This window comes from Rhinolophus sinicus, linkage group LG04 (assembly GCF_036562045.2).
Source record: "Rhinolophus sinicus isolate RSC01 linkage group LG04, ASM3656204v1, whole genome shotgun sequence".
NCBI classification, from domain to species: Eukaryota; Metazoa; Chordata; class Mammalia; order Chiroptera; family Rhinolophidae; genus Rhinolophus; species Rhinolophus sinicus.
In genome coordinates, this window is record NC_133754.1 from 183,412,709 (window position 1) to 183,439,576 (window position 26,868).

A 26,868-nucleotide genomic window follows, 5' to 3' on the forward strand; every position below is an offset into this window, starting at 1 on the left:
TTCTCTTTTCCCTTTTCTCCCCACATCCAGCTCTTCAGGGCTCTGCTTTTATGATTCTGCTGCTGGCTGGCCCCTCGCTGGTCTCCCCCTCTCTGAGTTCCTCTCTCCCCAGCTGTATTTCAAGCTTTCTCCTCTCTGTGTATTGCCATGGCTGTCTCTGTCTGTCACCCCAGCCCTCTGTTCTGTCTGTATCTGCCTTCCTCCCTCCCTCCCTCTCCCATCCTGCTGTTTCTGCCCACCTCAACACACAAACACGCACATGCACACACACAAATACGCGTGGAGACACACACGGACAGTGACATGCAAAGTCACACACACAGACCCCTGCCCATTGGCTCTGCAGCAGCGATGAGGGTGAGGACTGGCCCCAGGAGGAGGCAGTGGGAGGAGACCCCATGGCCCTTCCCTCTGTCCCCACCCCTGGAGGCACCTCCTGCCTCAGCCGATGCTGGGCTGGGGTCCTGGGCTCCGTAGACTCCAGCAGCTTGGCAGCTGCATTTTCTGAGGTTGTGGGGTAAAGGATACCCCTGACCAGGCCAAAGCTTCTGAAAGGCTGGACTCCCCAGAGTGCCCTCCCCGTGGTCACCATACTGCAGAGACCCAGCAGTGGAGGGCAGCCCTGAGGGCAGCGGGGTTGGGTCCTGGGGCAGCACGGATTGTAACAGTGACGTGATGTGAGAAGGCAATAGCTGGGCTGGCCACTGGGGAGCCCTCGGAGGTGCCCAACCCTCCATGCTCGCCACGTGGACACAGGGAGGCCTGTGCAGAGAGCCTGAGGGGCCAGAGTTCTCAAGACCCCGTGCCCCTAACTCATCCCTCCTGTTTTCCCAGGTACATGGGAGCCTGGGCCTTCCCATCCAAGAGACCTAGGCTCAAATATCTTACCCTCTCACTACTTTGCAACTTTGGGAGTAACTCACCCCTTTCCTGGGGCCTTGGTTTCTTCACCTATAACATGGGGCTAATGTAGCGGCCCACCCTCAGGATTGTTGTGAGGACCCAGTGGGGCCCTCCATGTAAGGCACCTGGCCCACCCCGCGTGTGGGAGCCTGACGGAGCTGCTGCCATTACAGCTGTTCACCTGACTCCCAATTTCTCTGCCATTCTGCCAACACCGGCTTAATGTCATTGGCCCTGTGCTGGAGTCCTGGTTCTCCCACCTAAGTAACTCATTGGACCCATGGAGCCTCAGTTTCTTCCTCCATAAAATGGGGCAAGTGATAGTTCATCCCTCATGGGTGTGAGGCTGCCCTGAGATCATCCAGGGATACGTTTAGCTCAGTGAGTGTCGAGGGTTTAAACGGAAGTGGCTGCGGGTAAATTTTTTGCTTTATCTGCTGGGCAATGTTTTCTTTTCCCCTTCCTTTCCCTTCCCTTCCCTTCCCTTCCCAATATTCAGCCCGACTCTCTGCCCTCCAGCCCACATGAAGTATTCAGTCTCTGAGGCCTGGGTCTCAGGGACCCTGTTTCCCCCAACACTTAGTATGCCCAGGCAGAAGATGGGGTGAGGGGAGGTAAAGGGGTGAGGCCTAAAGGAGCTGAGCCTGCACCCCACGGCAGGGGGCTGTGCTGTGAGCTCCTCCCCAGCTCTGACATAGGCCCCTGGGCATTCAGAGGTTGCTCTGCTTGCAGGCCTGGCTTTGCCCCAGATTGGCAGCTAACCAAGAAAAGGAGGGGTGAGGACTCAGAGGGAGGGCCCAGCAGCGTGGGGAGGAGAGGGTAGGGGAACAAAGGTTCTGGAGCCTGGGAGCAACGCTCTCTCTTCACAAGAAGCCTGCCCGTGGCTATGGGAGCCCCCACATCTCCATGAGCCAGGGAGAGGGTGCGCCAGGGGGACCCAAAGAGCATCCAACAGGGCTTGGTCCCCAAACTCGGAGTTACCATTCCAGCTCAGACCAGGAAACCCATCTTTCTCTGGCCGGCCACACCTCCTTCCTCCCCATCACACCTGTACCTCTCTACCTGACTTTACATTTATGATCTTTAGCTTCTTTTTTTTTTTTTTTTTTTTTAAGATTTTATTGGGGAAGGGGAACAGGACTTTATTGGGGAACAGAGTGTACTTCCAGGCCTTTTTTCCAAGTCAAGTTGTTGTCGTTTCAATCTTAGTTGTGGAGGGCGCAGCTCAGCTCCAGGGCCAGTTGCCCTTTTCTAGTTGCAGGGGGCACAGCCCACCATCCCTTGTGGGAATCGAGGAGTTGAACTGGCAACCTTGTGGTTGAGAGCCCACTGGCCCATGTGGGAATCGAACCGGCAGCCTTTGGAGTTAGGCGCTTGGAGCTCTAACTGCCTGAGCCACCGGGCTCGCCCTGATCTTTAGCTTCTTGATGCACAGGACTTGGTCTCATTCCATGCTGCTCCCCAACACAGAGTAGGGTGCGTTGAGGATTGACTAATAATTGTTGACTGCGTGCGTTAGGGAGTGAATGAATGGCTCACAGGGCTCAGCAGGGCTATTTCTGGATGATAGGATTCAGTGGTGCCAGAGGGCAGATGCCGCTGTGCCCTGGGTCTCCTTGGAGGCCACAGGCAGCGCAGCCTGGGGTGGAACAGCCTGGTGCTTTAGGGCCCAGCCGTGGAGTCAGCCCTGGGTTTAAGTGCTGATACTTACAGTAGAGGAAGAGGGAAGAACTTGGGGGTTCCTCACCTTATTTGGGCCTGGGCCATCCGTCTCCTGGTTTCCACTGGGTCAAAGCCTGTACTTGCATGTTTCAGGTTTGGCGGTCATGGTCTGATGTCCTTCACGGAGCTCCAGGGCTGCTCACCTTGTGAGGTGAGGGCCCCTCACTGCCTGCTTTGGTTTGTTTCCCCACTTCACTTGCCTCTGGCCCCTCTTTGTGGCTGGTTTCTGGGGGCGCTCCGGCCCCCTGGCCTAGTCCTGGTGCCACCATCCAGCCCTCTCCCCTCCCCACTGTGCCACCAAGAGACACTCTGCATTTCCTGTTCTGTCTGCTGGGAACGCCATTCCTCTCTCTCGGCTGGGCTGCCTCTGAGAGGTATCCCCCCTCCGAGGCAGCCCCACGCACTGTACAGCACATGTCCCCTCTTACTGCCACTCTTCCCACTGCCCTTTCACAGTCTGTGAGCATCTTGCATTGTGCTTCTCTTTGCTTGTCACCTGCCTGCCTCCTTAGAAAGTCAGCTTCCTGTGGTTAGGCCTGGTCTGGCTTGCTGGCACACCTTCCAGGCGCCTGCACAGCGATTAGCTCGATGTGCTCAGAGCAAGGCTTGGCATGCAGTGCATACAGCACTGAATGAATGAATGAATGAATGAATGAATGAATGAATGATTGAACAAGAGGATGAGCTTCGGAATTAGAATCCGTGAGGATACATGGGTTTGTATCCTCATCAGCTCTAACCTGTAGGCCAGTTTCCTCTCCAGGCCTCGGTTTTCTCATGTGTAAAATGGGGATAAAAATAGCACCTACCTCTTAGGGTGGTTATATTGACATAGGTGTATAATCTACCATAGGGTGGATTAAACGACAGTATCTGATAGCTCTAAGTGCATGATATGTGAGTATCAAATAGGCTTTCTGGACATAATGTGTCCGAATGCCAGCTCTTGAGCGCCCACCCCACCCGACTTCTCCTGTAGTCTTTCTTCAGCTCAGGAAATGGTACCTCCCACCACTCAAGACACTACGGTCATCCTTGACGTTTTTTTTCTTTCCTCCACACCCACATGCGATCCTTTGGCAAATCCTGATGGCTCTACTTAAAACACACCCTAAATCCAGCCATTTGTCCCTCCCCCACGGCTGCTGTCCTCAGGCCACCACCATCTCTTGCCTGGACTCCATCAGCTCCTAACTGTTCTCTCAGCTTTCCTCCAGCCTCTTCAGTCTGTGCTCCACTCAGGAAACAGAGATCCTTTAAACACACAAACTGGCCCTTGGCTGTCTTTTGTCCTCCCCACTCTATTGGTTTCAGGAACACCCAGAAAAAACCTGAGACTTTGACAAGACCTGCATGCACTGCCCCCTCTCCTTAGGGCACCTCAGGACTTCGCACTTGCTGCTCCCGTGCCCTGAACCTCTCCTCCTAGCCCTCCACAGGGCTCACTCCCTCATTTCACCCAAGTCTCAGTCCATTGTCACCTCCTCACCTGAGTGACCTCCCTCTCCAAACTCCAACCCTGGCGTTCTCCAGCCTAGGCCCTCCCCGTTTTCGTTTCCTCTGTAACTTGTCTTGTGCCCTGGATCCTGGTATTGCCGGTTTCTTTGTTCTTTGTCTCTCTCTTCCCTAGAATGTGAGTCCACTGTCCCCTGATACATGGGACAGTGCCTGGAAGAGCTCATGCCCCCTGATAGCCATGACTGGACAAACGAATGAATTATGTTATTATTATTATCAGTCTTGCTCTGTGAGAGCTGGAAAAAGATAGGGTGAGGAGGGAGTTAATGTAATTGTGTCTAATAAGAAAAAAAACAGTGGCCTGACCCTGCCTGTTTTCTGCCAGAGACCAGTGGGCTTTCTGGGGTCAGGGCTCAGTCTGCCTACGCTTCAGACTCCAGAAGAAAGGCGAGGTCAAGCTGACTCTGCTATTCTACCCAGTTTGTGGCACGTCTTCCCTGAGGGGCCCAGGGTCTGGCGGAGAAATATCACGTTCAGAAACAGGTGGCCATCCCCGCCATTGTGCCCAGATGGAAAGAGAAGAGAGGGAGTTGATGTTCTTTAAAACAGTCCATGCTCAATCCGCACGTGCGGAGGGCCGGGCCAGGCTCTGAGGGGCCTCACAGATGAGCAAACATGGTCCCTGCCCTCAGGGAGGCTTCTGGCAGCTGGGAGGGGCCAGGAGACAGCACTGACTTAACTGTGTATAAAAATAGCAGTGCTAGCACATAAGAGGGAGGACGCATGCGCACAGGGAACTGGAGGTAGCCGCTCACACGCATACCTGTCCCCTCCTTCCTCTGCCCACTCGCCCTGCCACACTCTTCCCTGGCCTGAGGTGGCTGGGCTCCTACTTCAGCACACAGGGAATCCCAGACTCTCAGCATCCTGGAGCTGAGCAAGTCCTTGCAATCAGATCCGACCCAAGGCAAAGAGGTTAAACGGTTTGCTTAAGGCCTCACACCTGGCAAATGGCAGCGCTTCCAGAAGGGTGTCTGGATCTTCCCATGGGACTAACTTGGGAATGGAGTCCTGGGACCGCCTTTTTCATTTCTCTGCTCCTGTAGCTGGATACTCCGACCCAGCCCTTCACTGCAGAGAACAGGTCCCTGACCTCCAGAAAGCGTTGTAAACTGACCACTGCTCCCTAAGGAGCTCCTACAGAGTTTGGGGGTCCAAGGCTGAAGCCTATTACCATCATCTCCATCATTACCACTGTTACGGGGTGAATCGTGCCCCCGAGAAGATATGTTGACACCCTAATGTCCAGTACCTGAGAATGAGGCCTTATTCGGAGATACAGGGTCTTTCGGAGCTAATCCAGTTAAAACGAGGTTATTAGGATGAGCCCTAATCCAATAGGACTGGCGTCCTTATCAAAAAAGGAAATGTAGACACAGAGACAGACACAGAGGGGAGATGACGTGCATGGAGGATCGGAGTGCTACCTCGACAGGGGACACCTGAGCTACCAGAAGCCAGGAGACAGGCCTGCAACGGTTCCTTCCCTGGAGGTTTCAGAGGGAGCGCGCCCTGCTGGCACCCTATTTTGGCCTCCCAATTTGCTGGTGATTTGTTCGGCAGCCTCGGGAAACTCATACAGACATTACAAGCATCACTATCACCTCCATTATCATGACCATTGTCACCACCACTGTCACCAACCATCATTACCATCACTCCAGCGGCAAAGCCAGATTTGCCACTGTATCAATTTCCTGTGGCTACATAACAAATGACCATAAACCTGGTGGCTTAAGACAAGATTATTCTGAGTGCTGGAGGCCAGAAGGCCAAAGTCAAGGTGTCAGCAGGGTTGTGTTCCCTCCCAAGATGAGCAGAAGAATCCTTTCTTGCCTCTTCCAGTTTCTGCAGCCCCAGGTGTTCTGTGCCCTTGGCTTGTGGTTGCGTCACTCCCATCTCTATCTCCATGTGCACATGACCTCTTCTGTGTTCCTGTCTTCTCTTCTGTCTCCTATAAGGACACTTGTGATGGCACTGAGTCCCCACCTGAGTAATCTAGGGTGATCTCATGTCAATATCCTTACCGTAATTACATCGACAGAGACCCTTTCTCCAAATAAGATCACATTCACAGGTTCCAGGGATTAGAACGTGAACTTTTTTTCTTGGAGGGGGGGTGCCATTCAACACACTACAACCACCAGCACACCAGCAGCATCAGCATCATTGCCAACATTAGTTAAGTACTTGTACATACCAGGTGTTCTTCCAGTTGGTTTTCCCGCACTATCTTCTTTATGCCTTAAGACAAGCTTAGGGCAGGTACTATTATTATCTCCAGTGAATACAGAAGACAATACAGAGGCTTGGAGAGGATTTGTTTGTCCAAGTTTTCCCTTAGAAGTGAGGATTTGAACCCAGGCAGTCTGAATTCAGTGCCTCCTGCCTCACCATTGTTATCTCCATCTCCCCAGCTCCTGAACTTCTGTTCATTCAGATAATTCCACAGAAGAATCAGAGTGCGCAATGAGCTCCTGAATGGGAGGTAAGGTACCTAGGTTCTGGTCTAGGTGCTGCCACTAACCAGTGACAGATCTCAGGCAGGTCTCTTCCTCTCTCTCTCTGTCTCTCTGGGCCTCAGTTTGCCCATCTGTATAATGGGAAAGCGGGAATGGTTGGTGTGGGTAATCTCCAAGTCCTCCCAGCTCTGGAGTTCTGTGATACTGGGTGTCATTTGTCATCTTGGTAATCTTCAAACACTGGCCAGGGGCACGACTCTCTCATCAGCTAAACTCCTTAAACCTGCTGCCAGAGATGTTTTGCTTGGAAGGCCAGCCCATGGGGTGAGTGCTGGTGAGAGAGGAGTGGAAGGCGCCACTGCCCCCCACCGCTTTTCTCTGCCTTCCCATATTACAGAGGTGACCAGCAAAGTGCTAGGGAGGACTGCGGGGGAGGGGCACTCTCTTTTTCTTGGGGCCCGGACTTTTGTTTGGTTCATGCATTCAGGGAGGGCTCCGCACTTGAGAGCTGATGGGTGCTGGCAATGGAGCAGAAGATAACTATCTTGCTGTGATGCCCCAAACCCAGAGGGCTTAGCCAGGAACTGGCCTGTCCACTTAGACTCCAGAAAGTCTGGAAGGACGATTCTGGGGCTGGAAAGCTCTGTTATCATCTAAGGCCAAAAGACTGGGAGAAGCCTCAGTGACCAAATCCCAAGCCTTGTGCCCTTAGAAAGGGGAGAAACAACCCATACAAAACAGGCCGAGGCGGGCTCTGAAAGTTCAGTTTCCAAAACCTGGTCTGTGTCACTGGGAGTGTTTTTTTAAAAGTATAAACATGTTTTTAAAAATCTTTTACAGTGTGAACTCCAGAGGCCTTTTTCCTCTGGCTTCTCTGTCCTGAGCAGGATCGTTGGCATTTCAGCTAATAATTTTCAAGAGTGGGGAGTTGAATTAGGGACAGTATTGCAAATTTTAATTAGCAGATGAGATTAACATCCCAGCAGGGGCTTGGGCGGGGCATCCTTCAGGCCCATCTGATCCCAGTAGACACACCTCCCACAAACCCCGCAGCTGAGGCTCGGTGGGGTTAGCAGAACCCAGGCCAGCTTAGACTTGCCGAGTTAATCTCCCCTGGACAGGCCTCCAGCTGAGCCTGACTCTCTTCCAAGGCTCCTAGCCCAGCCACTGGCTTTTGCTCACCAGCCTCTGCTGGTTTTGATCCTGAAGGATAAAAACTGGCTGTGTGACCTTGGGGCAGTTGCCCAGCCTCTCAGGGTATTGGAGTCTAAATGGGGAGGTTGCTGGAAGCCAAGCCTCAGCGGGGAAGGAGGAATTTGACCCTCATCCCTGAGCACCCAGGGCTCACGCGCCACCAACCAGCCTGCCCTTGCCTGGTCCAGACAAGGCTGAGAATGTTCTGGTCTTTATCTGGTTTAGTTTTAAGTGCTTCCAAAGGCAGCAGGGCTGTTCCACCACAGTCCCCAGGAAATTGGTCCACGTAGGACAGAGCCTTCCCGAGAATGAAGTCATCTGTTCCTTTTTTATTTTTTGTTGCCTTTCTCCTGCAACACGAGACATCGGCATCTGCAGTCTCTCCCCGCGCAAACACGCCCCTCCGAGGGGGTCGGCCGGCGGGCTGCGAGGAAGGATCCCAGGGTGCCGGGTCTGCCGGCGCCCCCTCGCCGCCCCGGCCCCCCGTCCTTGCGGAGCCCGGCCTTCCGCTCCCACTCGCGACTTCCCCAAGACCGCCCGAAAGGTGAGCCCCCCGGAGGCCGCCGCGCTCCGGCGCGGCCCGCTCGGCAAACAATAACAATAAATAACGCTCCCTTGTCAACGTAATAAAAACGGAAACGGTTACAATGTTTTTTAATAAGCGTCCCCCATCAATCTCCTTCCCTGGCCACGGGAACTGGCGGCAGCGCGGGGCGGAGATGGGGGGAAGGACGGGACACCGGGGCGCGCTGGGTGGGGCCGGGGTGCTAGAGGAAAAGGACCCGTGGGTAAGGGGGAGCACGGCGAGTGAGAGACTAGGGTACGCGAGCAGCCGGGGTCACGCGCGCCAGCCGTGCCGGGAAGCGGCCGCTGTGAGTAACATGGTTGCCATGGCGACGTGGCCGCGAGGAACAGGAAGCGGCAGAAATAGCTGCCGCCGCGGCCCGCGCCGCCCGGCCCCTCCCCCGCGAGCCCGTTGCCAAGGAGACTGGCCAGAGCGAGGCTGCGCGGGCGGCCCCGGCCTCCTGCGCCCCGCCTGCACATGCGCCCGGGGTCTGCCCCGCGCGGGCGTCGTGGGGCACCCGCCACAGACCAGGCGCCGCCAGGACCCCAAACCTGTCCGACCGCCCGCTTGGGTGGAAAAAAAAAAGCAAAACTGTTGGTTGTTTGCCTTTGGAAAGCAGCCCCGCCTTTGTTCCTGGCGGATTCACTGGTTCCCAGGCGTTGAAGGCGGGGAGCCGAGGGGGCTGGGGCTCATCAGCCAGCGGTCCCACATGTTTTCTGAGCGCCGGGCGCTGGACCCCGGACGCCGAGGGGATTAGGGCGCCTGGCCTTACCCTCCCGCAGGCCCGACCTGAAACAGTTTAACCAGGCCCAGGGCTGACCTGCAGCCTTCTCTGAGCCTGACCTCCCCAGGGGATTGGGGGGACTACCCCCCTCCCGTGTTTCCTGATCCCTTTCTCTTATCCCCTTCCCCAAATTCTAACCAGCTCAGAGCAGGAGGGAAAAATGAAATCCTGCCAAACCCCAGCCTCCCTCTCTGCTTCCTGCTCACCAGAAAACTATGAAACAGTCCATCCCTCCAGAAAAAGTTGAGGGAAGCCTAAATGTTGATCATAAACAACTCACCCTTCAATAGCTTGTTTATGTGGAAGCCTGGCTGAAGCCTTGAATGTCTGAGATACGCGTGTTGGTGTGTGTTGTGGGGGGACACGATCATCTCTGAAGCTGTTTGTGGAGGACTTTTTTTCTCCAGATTTTGCTTGTTTTGTTTTTAATAAGGGTCAGAGGTTTGGGCTTCTGTGGGGAAGGGTCACCTCAGATGGACAGGCCAGGAAGTCCCTGCAGGACAGGTCAAGGGGCCTGCAGACTGGGGCACAGGCCATGAGCCAGAGCCACCCCATCTGGCATTGCTCCGGGCAGGCGGTGGGGTGTCCATCAGGCTCACCAGGCTCCTCCCTGGGGTATGGGCCCCAGAGAGGACCTAGGGACCTCTCTCCCGTGGGCAGGACAGCTGCCGTTTCCCCTTCTCCTGCCCTGACCACACTGGCGGAAAGAGAAGGCAAGCAGAGCAGCTGGGTCTCGGGTTTTCTAGAATGGAAACGAGATGCTTTTGTTATTTGTACTGGCAGACGTAGACTTTGAGCATTCAGGCTGACCAGATGGGAATGTAGGGAGTGTGTGCGAAAGGAAGGGGGAGTACTGATTGAAAACTAACCCTCCTCAACCACCAAGCCTGGTCCCCAGTGTGGCCTTGTGCAGGCTGAAGGGCTCTGGCCACTCAGCCTCTACAGAGCTAAAGAGAGAGGGAGGGGCTTGAGTGATGCGCCTTCCTTTCTCTTCCCTCCCCTTGCAACATGTGAAAGAGGCACCCCAGCTCTCAAGGGGAGGCTTGTCTGATGTCTAGAAGACCAGGAAGACTTCTGGTCCCTATGGCTGACATGGCATTGTATTTGTCCTTCTCCTTCGAGGGGAGGAGGGAGCTGGGAACAGTTGTTACAATAAACACAAGCCCTCACCTCTGTCCAGAGGGCGTAGCATGTGCTGAGACACGGGCTTCAGACCCAGTGCTGGTGCTGAGCCCTGCTCGGCCCCACCAAAGTTTGCGCATCTGGATGATAGGACAGTACCATGCCCACCTCCCAAGTTGTGATGCTTCCGTGAAGTGATGCATAAAAGCTCTTAGCACGGCGGCGCCTGGCGCAGAGTATGTTCTCAGAAGTTGGTAACCATTATTGGAGCTGGAGGAGGTTTAACACTCTGCCTGGTGTGATCCAGGATTACCGCCTTAGGGCCTCGAGACTGGACCTGGTTGTGCCCCATCTGGGCCTGGCAGGTCCCTCTTTGGCACAGACTCTGCCCCCCACCTATTGTACAACCTGAGGCAAGTCACTTACCTTCTTTGCGTCTCAGTCTTTCCATCTGGCAAATCGGGCAATAAGGGCCACAACCACTAATGGTGAACTGACTGCCAGGCACTACACTGAGGCCAGTGCATTTCCTTGTCTAATTCAGCCTTCAGAACAATCCTAAGCGCTAAGTACCATGGCTATCCCAATGCCACAGATGGGAGGACACAGCCTCAGACAAGTGAAGTTCCTCGCTGGGGCTCACACGGCAAAGGCCTGAAGGCCATCACGTGCTGGATCCTCACGCCCGTCCCTAGAGCAACTATCATGTTGTTTGTATTACTGTCACCACCCCACACACACCCTCCCTGCTCATCCTCTGACCTTTTTTTGTTAATCTGACCACAGCCTTCTCTCTGCATTTGCACCCTGGGGTTCAGGCATTCTGGACTCTCCTGAGACTTGGGGGGGAACCCAGCTCTCAGGTGGGAGACACCCTCAAGAGTAGTTGGGGGCTCAAGGAGAGCCAGGCGGGCCCCACACAATCCCTGCAGTCAACCCAGCCGCTCACGACAGTTCTCCCACCCACTTTATCCCTCCCTGCCATTTATACCGAAGGGTCGGGGTCCCTAGTGGACGTGTGGCATCCAGATGGTGCAGTTAATGGGCACTGGAAGCCGTAAATCTCCGTGATTGTCCCAGCTTCCCCTGTGCTCTGCTGTGCGGTCACCTCCAGGCACTGGGGGAAGAGGCGCCCCCACCCGCCCTACCCACCCGCCCCAGGCTTTGTTCCCACTCAGTAGCCATGCACAAAATGGCCTAGTTGTGACGTCCACTGCCTACATTTGAATTCTGGCCTTGTCACTTCCTGGCCCTGTGGCTTTGGCCAAGCACTTAATCTCCCTGTGATGCTCAGTTTCCTCATCCATAAATTCAGGATGGTCACAGCACCTGCTGTCCCACAGAATCAGGTGGCTAACCCATGGGAGAGCTTCGCCCTGCCTGGCTCCCAGAGATTCCTCGGATGTTTACAGCAAGTGCTCGCTCTGCTGTTTGATGTAAGGCATTAGCTCAGTGAATCCTCAAACAAGCACATTTTAACTCCATTTTATAAGTGAGGAAGCTGACTCAGAGAGGGGAAGTGAGTTGCCCAAGGCCACACAGCCAATTAGCAGAGGAACTGAGATTAAACCAGGCAGGTCTGAGCAGCGCTAAAGCCCTCCCTGTAACCTTAGGTTACCGGCCCTCCCCGCTGGAGCCCCTCTGGGGCTCAACCAAGGTCTCTAGCAGCAGGGTTGTTAGTCCTACCCAGAGCTGCTTCTATAACCCAGGCCTGACAGACGTTGGGTTAATAGGTCCTTAATAAAGCCAGCGGAGGCGTCTGTATCTTCCCCGGCAGGGGCCAAGGTGCAGCAGATGTGTCCTAATGAAAATGCTGGGGATGGGAGAGGGGGGAGGGGAGGGGCCATGAGGTGAATCGCCTGCTCATGTGTCCGAGTCCATCCTCTCACCCTCCATGCCTGAGTCACTGGATGCCCCCTGGTGAAGAGGGCAGTCACCCATCACTCACTCCATTTACCCATTCTATCTTTCTTTCTTTCATCCATCCATCTGTCCACCCACCCACCCAACCTTTCTTCCATCCATGCATCCATCCATCCATGCATCCATCCATCCACCCACTTATCCTTTCTCCCTCCCATTCTCTCCATACTTCTACCCATTCATTCATTCATCACTCTACTCATTTCCTTACTCCCTCCCTCCCTAACTTCCTTCCCCTTCTATTCATCCAGTGTTTATTGAGCACTCGTCTTGATCCAAACCTTACATTAGGTGCCCAGGATCCCTCCCTCCAGGGGCCTCACATTCTGAAAAAGACACTAACAAAACAACTACCTATGTGTGCACAAGACATCAGGAGAAGAGAGGGCATCTTGGGGGCCCTGAGACTGGGCTCTGCGAACCCACCTCAGCCAAGCGTGACCTTGGGCAGGTTGCTCAGCATCCTCTGCATCCAGAGCTCTGTGCACACACAACCAAATGGCAGCTGTCCCAGTGTGGTATCCACATTTCCCTCCCGTCTGATCCTCCTACGTCGGTGTGACTTAGGCACAAGTGAGGGCCATGGCTCATTCATTTTCTCGTCCTCGGTGCCCAGTGTCACACAGTGGGTGCTCCTTAGAGTGGATTGAATGATTGGAGCCATCCATCCCCAAGCAGTGAGCGCACACACCAGAGGAGAGCAAGCCACTCCCCGCTTCTGTGCTCCTTCCTTATCAAGGAGAAACAGGACACCTCAGTGCCTCTCTGATGTTTCCCATGGGAAAAGCTTCTGTGAAATGCTGGGGCCTTCAAGTTAGAGCTCTGGGTGAGGGGTGGCATGGTGGCCCCATAGAAAGTCTGCTCCCCCCCATAACCTGCCTTCTCAGCCCCTCTCCTGCAAACCTCCACTGCCTTCTACACCTGGCCTGGGCAGAGCAACTGATCTCCAGGATTGGGTGGGGAATGGAGAGCCGGGGGAAGGTGGGCAACAGGTTCCCAGGTCCTACAGGAACTGCTGGGATCAGAGAGGAGGGCACCCCTCTCACTGCCCTGTGAGCTGCCTGCAGTACGAGGGCAGCCAGGGGCTGCTCTGTGGCCAGCCTGGCTGGGCCCTTGTCCCCACTGCTCTCACTGTGCCCCTGCCTGGCCACTAGGCCTCTTCCTGCCACTCACTTCGAGGCAGCCAGGTCTCCCTGTCCTGGCAGAAAAACAGCTATGCTGCTGTCTCACCGGATGTTCTGCTCCCAGCCACCTGCCCCAAACCAAGGGCCCCTGTAGGATGCTCAAGTTGAACAGGGTGCAGGGGTCTGTTCAGCCCCTCCCGTTTGGCAGATGAGAAAGTTGAGGCCCAGAGAGGGAAAGGGGCCTCTGTCCAAGGTCAACAGTGAATCCAGTGTTCTTTTCTGTAGCTTGCTGCCCTGCCAGGAGAGGAGAAGACCCACAGACCTTAGCTTTGACCTTGAGGAAATGGAAAAACTTGGACATTAAAGACAAGAGATTGCCATAGCTAAGACGTGGGCAGGCTGTGTGACCTTGGGAATGTTACCTAACCTCTCTGAGCCTCATGCACTAGTGAGGATTCAGTGAGATGACAACTGTACAGGGCCTAGCAGGACTCTTGGCACATACCAAACTCTCAGTAAACAGGACCTTTCTTTTTCTTTTTTTTGATAGCTTAGGTGCGTTTTATTGGAACAGGAGCTTTCTTATGATTAGGGAGCAGGTAAGCCTCACCTTGAACAAATGTAGCCAATGAAATTTGTCTTTATCCAGACATGGCAATTCCCCTGCCCTTTTTTATGTTATGAAAAAAATCCTCAGTGTTGCAAAAGGAACTGCTGCAGGTTTATCTGGATAAAATCAGAGGGGACCAGCATACATCCTGCTTTGCCCCTAGAAGCCGTGACCTCAGGAGAAGGACTTGGTGGCCCTGGGCCTCAGCTTGCTCATACGCAAAATGGGGACAATGGCACCTCCCTCCAAGGGCTGCTGTGGGGCTCAGTGAGATAACCCAAGGGGGCAGGGCCTGGTGATCACAAGCCTTCTGGAACACCAAATTTTTCACAAATTAAGGACACCCTTTTTGGAGAAGGGGCTTGACTTTGGTTGTGGGGTTTGCCTGGGAGATCTGGTCTTTGTCCTGGGGGAGTGATGGGGTCGGGAGCTCCTGGGCTGAGTGAGCAGGGTCCCCTAGGAACGGGAAGCCTCGCCTGCCAGCCTGGTCACTGCCAGCCCTCCCTTCCTCTCTTCCTGGCTGGAAGCAGCTCGTTGCATGGCTGCTGTTTTCTGAGGGGTGGGGGGTGCGCCGGGGTGCACATTTTCCAGGCCATGTTTCCCTGGCAGCCCTGAAAATTAATTGGCCTTTAATATGGCATAGAATTTATTTTAATTAGCAGGAGATTGACCAATTTCTTAATAAGATGCTTTGTGGAGGCTCCATATTTAGGGTTGGTGGTGTGTATGGGGGAATGAGCGAGCAAGAATGACACCCCTGGTCCAAGAGAGGACTTTTGGGCACTGCAGAACTCTGGCCTTCCTGGCTGTGATTCCTCCCTTCAGAGAGGGAGAGGGACCTGCCTGCCTGTGGGCAAAGTCAGGCGGCAGTGGGAGGAGGTGGCCCTGGAACACGGGACCCACAGAGGGCCAGGTGGCTTGGCCACAGGCCTCTCGGGATCCGACAGCCGCGAATTCTGCCTTTGACCTTGGTCTGATGAGGTCCTGGGTATAGATCACAGACCCCCAGGGCCTTAACAATGCCCTTCCCCCCTTGAGAAATGAACAGAGTAAATTGGTAGCGATTTCTTAACGGACCAAGTTCCTCTGCTTAGATCTGATTGACTCCCTGAGGTTCCCCAAGCAGGTTTGGTGCACTAGCTGTGATGAGTAACCATTTTACAGATGAGCAAACGAAGGCTGAGAGAGGTGCCATGTGTTTGCTGAGCTAACAGATATCCCTGTCGCGGTTAAACGTGACCACCCCAGGGCAGGCTGCCCTGACCTCCGGGTGTGAGTTCAGGGGCCAGTCCATTTCTGCAGCACCCTGAACTTCTCCCTCAGTGTCAGTGACAATGAGCCTGTTCCATGTGTCACCTGACTGTCAGTCCCCTGTGCACACATACTGAGTCTGTGTGCTCAGCTTTTACCTTATAACCAGGGCAGGCCTGGCGCTTTGTAGGTGCCCCTTATATGTTTGTTGAGTGAGTGAGTGAGCAAGTGATGGAGTTAGAACTGAAAAATAACCAGCCTTGTGATACCTATTCAAGAACTGGGACCACCCCTCTGCTTTAGGGTATCTTCATGACCTTATACTTTAATAGTGGTGGCTCCTGACGGTGGGCTCACCCCCTTTCCCTGCCTGCCTAACCCATGCTCAGGGGACCGTCTCACCTCCTCTTGTTTCCTTGGGGTCTGACCAGGAGCCTCTGTGCACACGTGCCCATTTGGGTGAAGAAGAGAAGGACAGTTATTCCATCTTCCAGCCTGGATCCAGAAGGGGTCCGTGCAGCTTCCCTGCAGCTCAGCCTCCAAAGACCAGGACAGGGAAGCTGCCCACTGCCCTCAGGTCTGGTGACCCCACTGGGCAATCCCAAGGCTCCCCAAGGATCTGGCTGGTGAAAGCAAAGCCATGACCGCAACCCCACCCCAGCATATCGCCTCATGCCTCCTACTGGCCCAGGACCCACTGAGCCTGGCCATCCAGAGACACCCTGGGGGCTACTCAGCCTCTCTGTCTGGACTCGAACCCGTCATGTTCCCCATTTATTGATTTGAAACTGTTTACAGAGTGCTTGCTCTGTGCCAGGTACTGTTCTAAGCCTTTTAGAGATATTTATCCTCAGTATGACATAGGTGCCATTATGTCCCCATTTTACAGACAAGGAAACTGAGGTATAGAGAGGACAAGTGACTGACCTTACCTACTTCCCCTCAGGCTTTCACTGCTGACTTCTGGGGTGGGGAGTTAGTCCTCACAGCCTTCTGAGGTATTTTCTGCCACTACTCACCAGGTTCACCCAGCCCCCATGCCTTTGCTCACAGAGTTACCTCCCCCCAGACACTGGCACGGTATAGGGTGGCATGCTGGATGGTGACACAGTGGTCCCTGGTGCCCTAGATGTAGCGAGGACATTGCCCCTGGAACCAGCCACACTGTGTAGCTGTGAGATCTTGGGCAAGTGGCTTTAGGTAGGTCTCTTCAGCTACCTTCATCTGAAGAATGGTGGTAAAACTATTTATTTAAAAGGTTATAACCAGAAATGAACAAGCGAACCTGTGAACAAGCCCAGCACGGTGTCCAGCATGTAACTTTTCACTGATAAAGGTAATATTCTCTCTGTTTTCTCCCCAAACTGTCATCCTGCCCTTCAAAGCCCATCATCTCAGAAGGCTTTGCCCCCTTTGCAGGGCAGAGTCCCCAGTGACAGGCCATCCCCAGAGCACTTTCTGTCCGTGTCATTCAGCCTGGTGCCTGGTCATTGTCCACTCTGGCCCCAGAGCTCTCAGAGCCCCAGGCAGAGGGCGGACCGGACCAGAGGACAGCAGGGGCTTTGCTAGGGAGAGAGGAGGTGTTCCAGCTTCATTCATGTGTGAGACAAACATTTATTGAGCACCTACTGTGTGTCACGCACTGAATGAGACAGCCCCCAGGAAGTGCACATGGCATGGGAGAAGCAGGTGAGTGAACTGGCCCCTGGACTCAGTGGCCCTCAGGACTGTGATCACCCCAGGGGAAGAGATTGCTCCAGCTGGAGTTAGGAGCCCTCAGGAAAAAGTGACATCTAAGCTGAGGCTGGAAGTGGGAGCGGGCGCTGGTGGCTGAAGAGAGGTATGATAAGCCAGGGGCATTCTAGGCACAGGGACGGACAGTGAGGCCAGTGTGGTCTTCAGGAAACAGCCAGGAGTTGGGTGTGGCCCGTGTGGGTGGACAGAAGCCAGAGGATGGATCTCCTGTCCCCACTCACCCCACAGATGCCTAGAGTCCCTGCCAGGTGACAGGTGCTGAGAGGGTGGACAAAAGAGAACTGGTCCCTACGCCCGCCCGGCCCCCCAGAATTACATTTCAATGGGAGAAGGCAGGACAACAAACAGCAACTGAGTAACCAAATAAATAAACCAGAGCATCACAGAGGGTACAGAGTGGATGAACCAGCACAGCAGGGTTGTGGGGGGCCCAGGCTGGCATCTGCTCCTGAGGGTGGTGGGCACTGAGGAGGCGTCGTGAAGCGGGAAGCTGTGTGACTAAAGGGCATTCTAGGTGACACTCCTTGGCTGGGGCCGACTGGAGGAGGAAGGACCAAAGACTGGGGGCCCGTGGAGTATCCAGGCGAGAGATGGCGGCCATGGGACGAAGAAGAGGTGGAGTTGAGAGCTGGCCAGGAGGTTAAGGGAGGCGTTTGATTATTACAACCGTGGAGGGTGAGGCTGGTAGAGAGGTGAAACTGAACCCAGATTTCTAGACTGGGCTTTGGGGTGACAACAATACCATTTGCTGGTGTGGAGAGCCCAAGAACGTTAATGAGCTCAGGTTAGAGCCTGTCGAGTTTCAGGTGCCTGAGACAGTCTTATTGGGAGGGTCCTTCCACCAGCGGCCACAGCATCCAAGACCCGGGGGAGAGGTGGGCATTAGACCAGGACAGACGGCAGCAGCTGTGGGTGGGAGCTGCCCCAGGGTTCCGGCCATTCTGCCTTTCCCAAAGGATTCGGGTCAGCTATCCCTTCTTGTGTTCCTGACTCATCCCAGAGTGTCTGCAGTATAGAACATTTTAGAATCCTGAAGATTTTTCCTCTGGGATTGCAGAGTCCTTCACAGTTCCTGTCCTTGCTCACACATTCCTTCCTTTGGGACCCATGGATCAAAGGCTCCAATTATGGATGGGGAGAGGTATTTCTTTGGAAGGAAGGGGGTGCCTGGGCGAGTCCAGTTCATCCCCCACTCAGCCTTAAGAAGCACCAACATTGCTGTCATCTCCTATATATTGGTTTCTCGAGAATTCCCCCACTCCTGATCCAGTTGGAAGCGATGCTTGGTGTACAGACTGTGGGGTCTTGAGCCGTGGTCCTCATGTGTGTAGCGCTGGGGGTGGGGGCCTAGTTATTCTCTTTGAGGGGCATTCTTTACCTCCTCGGGGCTCTGTGTCTGTTTTGTCCCTACCACTGGGGGCTGGGCAGAGACCCAGCTGGGCTCTGTCAATGGGCCTTGCAGACTGATGGAGAAAGGGATGTGCGTGTGTGTGTGTGTGTGTGTGTGTGTGTGTGTGTGAGAGAGAGAGAGAGAGAGAGAGAGAGAGAGAGAGAGAGAGAGCCTGAAACCTAATTGTCCGCTGTCTAATCCGTCAGCCGGAGGACAGCTTGCCAGCCCCTCCCCGGCAGGCTGATAAATGCCGTCCAAGGCCCCCCTGTGCCAGCGCTGCCTTAATTGGTATCAGGACGTGCCTGGACTCCATCCTCCTGGCCCCTGCCTTCCTCTCCTCCTGCAGCCGCCTCCAGCCTGCAAGCCTCCAGCCCCTAGCAGGGCTCACCGGCTGCCACAGCCTCCAGAGCAGGGTGTGAGACCAATAACGATAGCTCCATTTATGTGGCACCTACTGTGTGTCCAGCCAATGCTGGCGAAGCCCTCTGCCCGCCCTCTCTCACCCTCATGCAGCACTGTGAGGTTGGGGGTCATCCTCCTTTCCCCTCTGTACACTAGGAATTCTTTCCTGAACCCCCCATATGCCTGGTCCCCACAGGCTGCGTCCTAGGGTGCTCAGGGGACAAGACAAGACTGTCTGCCCCCAGGGAGCCCCCTGATAACGGGCAGGAAGGCGCTTATTCCCAGGCAATTAGCCTGGAAGGACTTAAGGATAGGAGTTGACCCCTTGCCCATTTCAGAGAGGTTTGGCAACCTGCCTAAGATCACACAGCTAGAGAAGGAGGCAGAGAGAGCAAGCCTGCCCTCAAAGCAACCACACGATTGGTTCTCAATGTCTTGGGTGTTTGAATCACTTGGGGTGCAAGTTAGAAATTCAAATGCCCCCTGAGATTTAGAATGAAGGTCTGGGCACCCCAAGAATCTGCATGGATGTCACGCTGTCCAGTGAGTGGGCCATTCAGGACCCTGATGAGAGTTAGTTCCCCACACTGGTGGCAAACAGGGAGGGGCAAAGCAGGGTGGGACAGGGATGACATTACATTCATTCATTCATTCATTCATTCATTCGACAAGCACTCACTGAGCGACTGTCTTGAGCGGGCCCTTGTTCTGGGTGCTGGCAGGACCAGCCACATGATTTGCCGCATCCTATGCAAAAGGAAGTTAGGAGCCCCTTGTCCAAAATGTATTAAGAATTTCAAGATGGTGACAACATGAAACCAAGCCGGGGCCCTGAGAAACTGTTCAGGCTGCTTGCCCATGAAGCCAGCCCTGCTGCTGGGGGAACTGGGCAGGAAGAGCCAAACCAACAAGCCCGAGCCCCGGTCCTGATTTGGCCCCCATCCCTTCACTGGAATTCTGAAATGAATAAAAAGTCCGAATGTCAAAGTTCTTTTGCGAGATGGTGGCAGATTCATTTGCAGGCAAAACGTGACCTCAGCTGACGGGAAGCTATTTATAGTTTTATCTATCCCCCTTGATGTGAACATGGGTACGTTTCATTACTGGATATTAATGTGTATGATTGTGGGGGCCCTCTAGGCCTTGCTGGGGTGTTACCTAATGTATATCACATGCACCATCTGAAAGGAACAACTCTGAGTCCTGAATGCCTCCGGCCCCGGGGGTTGAGGAAAAGCGATTTTGACTTACACAGGACGTGTATCTACACCCTGTACAGGGCGATTGCCATGCACCCCATTTCTTCTGCATCCTCCGAAGATGGCATGTGGCAGCATGAGTGTCCGACAGTGACCCCAGTCCCTGGCCTACTTGCTCCTTGGGTGGTAGAAAGGGGGCTCACTGACCTGACCCCCCAGAGGAGGCTGGCAGGTGTCACTGTCACATCCACTGGGATATTTTATTTTCTATGAAAGGGGTTGGGCAGATGTGAGGTCAAGCAACAGAGCAGTTTTCTTAAAACAAGAATAAAAAATAGCTTTATTGATTATAAAAGTAATATCTGCTCATTATCATAAACCCAAATAGAAAAGAAGTAACAATAACCTGGAATCTACCCCCTCCATAGTAACTATTGCTGGTCTTTCTTTGACTAGCCTTCCTTTTAGATATTTTCATATATATATATATATATATATATATATATATATATATATATATAGTGTGTGTGTGTGTGTGTGTGTGTCCAAAGATGGTCTTCACTACTTCACTACCTGGTGATTTGTAACCTACTTTTTTCCCCATCATTAAACAGCATGTTGTGCCCTCTTCCCACATCTAAGTCATGGTTTTTCGGGGGGTAGGGAGATCCATCGTAAACACATCCCATAACCAGCTCGGACATTCTCCTTGTTGGATGGACACGGTTTCTTTCCAGTCTTTCATTAATGTGCACGTCCCCAAGATGGCATTCTTGTGCATTCACTGGTCTATGTTGTCAGGTCAGGTCTGTGGACTAGAACCCCTGGGTCCACGTGGGGTGGGGACGTCTGTCACGGTGTAGACACTGCCAGATTGCTGGCACCACGTTCCTGGCCCCGGTCCTGTCCACTCTCTGATCATTAGGGAGACGGGCCTTATCCAGGCCAGGCAGAGGGTCCTGCCAAAACAGGCCCCACGCTCTACAGCTGCAGAAGCAAGCAGGGCTACCGCGTCTACTCCAACAATATCAGGCCCTTAGGCCACCTGTGTGGTTGTCCTTCACTCACTCACAGTCCCTTGTCCCTGCCCCCATGGCAATCCCTTGGCTGCTGCCCCCAGCCACGCCTCTGGTTCTCTCTTCTTGTTTTTTATTTTTTGGGGGAAGGGGAACAGGACTTTATTGGGGAACAAACAGTGTGTACTTCCAGGACTTTTCCAAGTCAAGTTGTTGTCCTTTCAATCTTAGTTGTGGAGGTCGCAACTCAGCTCCAGGTCTAATTGCCATTATTAGTTCAGAGGCGCAGTCCACCATCCCTTGCGGGAATCGAACCGGCAACCTTGTGGTGGAGAGGACGCGCTCCAACCAACTGAGCCATCCGGCTACCCAGGAGCTGAGCGGCAGCAGCTCATTGACTTCATTCTAGTTTCGGAGGGCGCAGCTCGCTGGCCCATGTGGGAATCAAGCTCGAGCTCTAACCAGCTGAGCCACCCATCTCCCCCCTGGTTCTCTCTTCTTAGAGATAAAGGCCGGACCCCAGGCCCCACCTCACCTAATCACTTGAGCGTCTCCTGATTTGCATGTCCTTAGACGCCTGATTAATGTCCCTCCCGATCTTCTCTGCTCCAGCCAGGAGGGCTCTGATTGCCAAGTGGCCTCAACTCCTTTAAAAATAAGATAAATCCTCTCTAATGAAAGTGGAGCCCACGCTTCCCTGAATGGTGAGATCTGGGGGCATCTCCTAGGAGCCCTGTGGGCACTGAAACATTGGAAACTTCTGGAAGGAATCAGGCCATTTCTCTAACCGGCCAACCAGAGCCTTTAATTGGCACTGACATTGACCCTCATGGCAGTTGTTGGACGTGGACTTCATCTTCCCCTAAAGGAAAGGAAACTGAAGCTCAGAGAAGGCAAGTTATCTGCTCGAGGTCACCCAGCCAGGCAGTTTTCAGCTCAATCAGGATTTGAATTCAGCACTGTCTGATGCCAGCCAGACCTTTAGCTGACACTCTTCACTGCCTTGTTAAAAGCAGGCTGGGCCTGGATCTGGGGCTGGGGTGTGGGGAGGATGAGGCTGGAAGAAGCAGACACGTTTAACAAGGTGGCTGTGACACCTGGCCCCTGGATGACCTTGCACATGTTGAAGCTGGGCCTCACCCCTAAGGAGAGAACCATGTGCCGCTGTGCTGCCCCCAGCTGTGTGTTTTCATGGCGGGGGAGAGGGGGCTGGGACAGAGTGCGTGGGTCTTGCTGTAACAGCCTCAGGACCTTTCTGGCATGATGCGCGGTACCATGGACATGACCCACAGATGTGTGAGTGCATTTCCCATGCATGGTGTCATCCTCACGTGCACCCCAGTCTGCACCATTACAGTGAGCCCCAAACGCAATCCAGGTATTCTGGTTGCTCTCTGCTGCTTGGAAGCACTCTCCCGGGGTCTGTGTGGGGCAGGATGGTCCCCAGGTGGCAGGGCACGGCAGGGCACGGTGGAAACCAGGCTAAACTCTCTGCTCTGCCATCCTTTCCACCTCCGAGGCCCTCCCTCCCCTTCCTGCTTCTCATTAGGGCAGAGTTGTGGGAGCTGCAAGGTTTAAAATGCTGAGAGTGTAGTACCCTGTTCGTCTTTTATCTTCCTGGTTGAGCAGTTTCCCAGCCCATCGCTCTCTCCCCGGTCCTCTCTCTCCTGATGGGTGGGTCAGCAGGGTCTCCTGTGCCTTTTCAGGGGTAGCGAGGTGGGGATGAGGGTGAGGGAGGGGGCTGGACTCTCCCATGAGTCCCTGCTATCCCTGGCCACCTCCGGAGTTAGCTGGGCTGAGTGTGGCTGTCCCTGGCCGGGACCTGCTAGGCTGCTGGGCCTTGGAACAGGTGTGCACACACAGTTCACTGCCTGAGCCAGGTACATGCCCTTGCTGGCCTCTAGAACACTGGGTACTTGGGCGTACCTTCCTGGGTTGCTGGAACAAGCTGTTCTTGATCCTCTGTGGATGCCTGTGGGGGTGGGGAGGAGGCAGCAAGAGGCACAGAACAAGCTGAGAACTTCCTCCCAGTGCCAGGCCCTTGGGCCCCAAAGTACAGGCGCCTGGAACATGGGCCACTGGGCCATCCACCCCCGCAGCTGCCGGCTTCTGTGTTTCTTCTCCCAGATGGGCCTGGGTATATGAGTGACTTGAGGGATTCTTAGGTACATTCCCTAAGCTTTTGGTTTTAAGAAACCAATACAATTTCCAAAGAAAACTTGGGGAACTGTTAAGGTGATGCCAATTTTTAATTTTGCTAGGGAAGGACATTAATGAGAACAAACAAAATAAAACAAAAACACACGCACTACAAAAACTCATCATCAACTATCCCTTCATTTCATGAAATAAATTACATTTTGAAACACAAAAGGCATGAAGGACATGATCTTCGAATGATCATCGTCCCCCAAAAGGAGCATTTGTAGACTCTACACTGTCTCTTACACTGTAAGATCTGAGAAAGGTTTGCCAGAGCCCAGGACCTGGCACTGGTCCCTAATGGGGCACTTGCGAACATCTCAGTCATAAGATGGCTGCTCCACCTCGAGCCATCACATCCACATTCCAGGCAGGAAGAGGTGGGGCAGGGTGAAGTGTACAGTAGTACCTCGGTTTTTGAACATCTCCGTTGACAAACATTTCGGTTTACGAGTGCTGTAAACTCGGAAGTAAATGCTTCGGTTTTCTAACACACCTCGGAAGTCAAACATGTCACGTGGCTTCCGTTGAGTACAAGATCCTGAGACCCAGCTGTCGGCTGTTTTTGAACGTTTCAGAACTCCAACAGTCTTCTGGGACGGATTATGTTCGAAAATCGAGGTACCACTGTATTTTCCTTGAAATCTTTGCCTCTTAATGCAGGAAGGGAAACCTTCCTAAGAACCTTTTGCTTTCATCTCCTTGGCCAGAACTGGGTCACATGCCTACCCCTAGCTGCAAGGGAAGCTGAAAATTGAGTATTTTAATTTTCTGGACTCTATGATAGAGGAGAACCAAAGGGAAGGGGGTTGGAATGGGTATTTGGGAGACTGCACAGGTGGTGTGGGGACAGAGCCAGGAGTGCAGTTTCCAGGCTCTCGCCCTCACGTGGAAAGGTGCTGGCTCAGGTAGTAAATGGCCATCAACTGATTGGATGGCCATCAGCTGTGGCTAGATGGCCGTCAGCTGTAACCAGTGAGCCATTGGCCACTAATTGCCATGGCTATGCTAGCAGAAAAAGGGGGGCTAGCAAGAAGATGGTGGCTGAGCTAGCAAGAGCGGATTGCAGTTAGCAAGTGAGGTTGGTTGGCAGAGAAAAGTGGACGGCAGGTTGTGGATAGTATGGCTCCTGCTTCCTGTCTCCAACCCAGCTGCCAGCGAGACTATAGTGGTCTGACTCCTCTATCTATGGCTCCGTGGGTATTCCTTTTTGGCCTCACCATGTCCTGTGTTCTTATGTGGGGAGCGGGAGCTGAGACCCTACATGACACCCTGCATGACAGGTGGTTTTCTGGAAAGTCTCAGCTTTCATTTCATCGCATCTTCCAGTCTGTGTGGAACCCCAAGCTCTCATGACCAACTGTAGTCCCCACTGCCCACTTCCTTAAGTGGCAGTCGGGGGAGCCTAGTTCAGCCCGAAATCCCAGGCTACTTCATCTGTCCAGATCGGTCCCAATTTCAGGGATACCAGTGTCGTTCCTGATGGTTGTTGGGTTTCCGGATCAAAGAGCACCCAATTTCAAAGCCTGTTTTCAGAGGAAAACCCCAGATAGAGTTGCCGGATAGAATACAAGACAGCCAGTTCAATGTGAATTTCACATAAACAGTGAGTAATTTTTCACTCTAAGTATTTTCATGGGACATACTTAAACTAAAATGTTATTATTTATTCAAAACACAAATTTAACTGGGTGTCCTGTATTTTTTATTTGTTAAATCTGGTGACCCGACCCCCAGAGTCTCAGCATCTATAGCGAGAAAGTGTAAGGCAGAGACTCTGGGGGAGATCTAAACCACCCTGCTGGGCAGCTTTGGGAACGTGACCTGTCTGGGTTCCAGAATCCCCATCTCTGGATGGAGGTCACCGTTCTCTGAAGAGCCCATGGACCTTCCATCAATGAAGAAGGCCCAGTTGGTACTTGGCGTTGCTTTGCTTTGGAGCCGTATTGACCAGCAATGGAACTGATGTACAATGAGTGCTGCTCTCAAGTTGAACCGCACAATTTTGAGGATTCTATGGGTTAAAATGGCTGAATACCAGCACATTCATACAATTCAGCCCAACAATTTTGCACATAAAGAGCCAAGTGGAATTCCGTGACATCTCTGCCTCCAGGGGCAGAATGGGGTAAATGCGAGTTTGGATCCTGACTGCCTCTTCCCAGCTAGGAGTCCTTGGGCAAGTCACTTCCCAGTCTGAGCCTCAACTTGTCTCCATTAGTAAATGGGTCTGTTTGCAGTGAGGATTCCATGAGGCATTTTTGTGGCATATGGAACTGAGCTCAGCAAGCAGGATGAGTGTCTTCACATGCTCACTACTCTCCATAAATCCCGCCTATCCCCCCTATCGCCTGGTGGGGCCTTCTGGGAGATGTGTGGAGAGGAGCATGGGGAGCGGCACTCCAGCTATGCAGAGCCCTTCCTGAAGCCCAGAAGCCTTTGCAAAGACTCCTCGCCTCTGCTGGCTGGCATTGCCCCCCATGGATGTGTGGTGCAGCGCTCTCCACAGGTGCCCCGCCAGAGGTTGTCCAAGGAAGGCATTGCTCACGGTTGCTGGGAGATGGTGTGACACAGCCAGCGGGCACCGGGAGGGAGGACTTGCTTCACACCTCACCCCAGTTCTCAGCTCCCCACAAATGACCACCCTGGAGAATGGTGCCCCCTCTAGCCGGCACCTGAGCACACCTGTTGTCACCATCCATCAGCAGGGTCTAGACCACAGAGTGAGAGACAGCCAGCTGGCCAGGGAGTCACTCTGGATGTTGTCTCTGAGCACAGCTGGCCCTTGCAGAATCAGGGAAGTGTTCTTAGTTCCCACCCCGACCCCCAAGGCCTGCCAGGTTGTGAATCCTGACTCTCCCTCTTTCCATTTGTGGCGCCTGCTGAGCCCCAGCTTTCAGACCTGTAAAAGGGGAGCGGCCTCCTCACAGGTGAGGTGTAAGGTGCTGCCGCAGCTCCTGCCTGGCACACCGTGGGTGCACAGCACTGGTGGTCACACTGAGGCCCGACTTGTGCCAGCCCCTCATTTTCGGGGGAATCCAACCCTGAGAAGGTACAACCCAGAGCTGGCCTGGCCCCTGGGCAGCCAGAACTCCCTGCTCCTGGGGCTACAGCGGTGCCAGCAGAATCTGAGCAGGAAGGAGGAAGACCAAGGCGGCAGAGGCGGGAGTTGCCAGCCAGCAGTTAGCAGCTAAGGAGAGGGTAGCCCCCAAAAGGCAGCTCCTGCAAACTGGGAACCTAGAGGAGGCCTCTCTCCTCCCGGCCCCTCCCCCTCCTCTCTGCATTTCGCCGTTTTTCTCCTCTTTCCCTTATCCCCGCAACTTTGGTTGGAGAACAGGCAGAAATCCAGCTTGGCTGGATTTAGAGTATGGCACATGTGCATGTGTGTGCATTGTGTTGTGTGTATGTGTCCTGTGTGTCTCTATGCATGTGTGCACGTGTGGTTTGTGTGCGTGTGTGTTCGTGTGTGCATGCACTCGTGTATATTTGCATGTATGTACTGTGCATACGTGTGTGCCTTTATGCATATGTACATGTGTGGTGTGTGTGTGCGTGCGCGCCTGTGTGTGTGGCGTGCAGGCGCTAGGAGAAGGCCGCTGAGGCTCAGGAGGGGATTTAAAGCTGCTTTCTCGGCTGCGGCGTGAGCGCTCCTGATAAACTGCCCGGGAGTCGGAGCAGAAGCGCTGGCGGCGGCAGGAGGCTGCGTATCAGAGCTCCTGGCAGGCT

The 26,868-nt window shown here is 53.9% G+C and overlaps 2 long non-coding RNA genes across 8 annotated transcripts in view; one reads left to right on the forward strand and one right to left on the reverse strand.

Annotated features, from left to right (window-relative positions):
• LOC109445926 (uncharacterized) overlaps positions 1-26,868 on the forward strand; it is a 107,537-nt gene that overhangs the window by 61,809 nt on the left and 18,860 nt on the right. The window contains exon 1 of one of the 7 annotated variants that reach the window (XR_012495974.1): positions 7,677-8,343. The exons of the other annotated variants lie outside the window; for them this stretch is intronic. This is a non-coding gene — a long non-coding RNA (uncharacterized LOC109445926). Of the gene's footprint in view, positions 1-7,676; positions 8,344-26,868 lie in introns of those variants that run through there. 7 annotated transcript variants of the gene reach the window in all.
• LOC109445928 (uncharacterized) lies at positions 8,427-11,393 on the reverse strand. Its single transcript, XR_002137112.2, has 2 exons — positions 10,697-11,393; positions 8,427-9,890 (listed from the first exon to the last, which is right to left on the reverse strand). It is a non-coding gene; the product is annotated as an uncharacterized LOC109445928 (long non-coding RNA).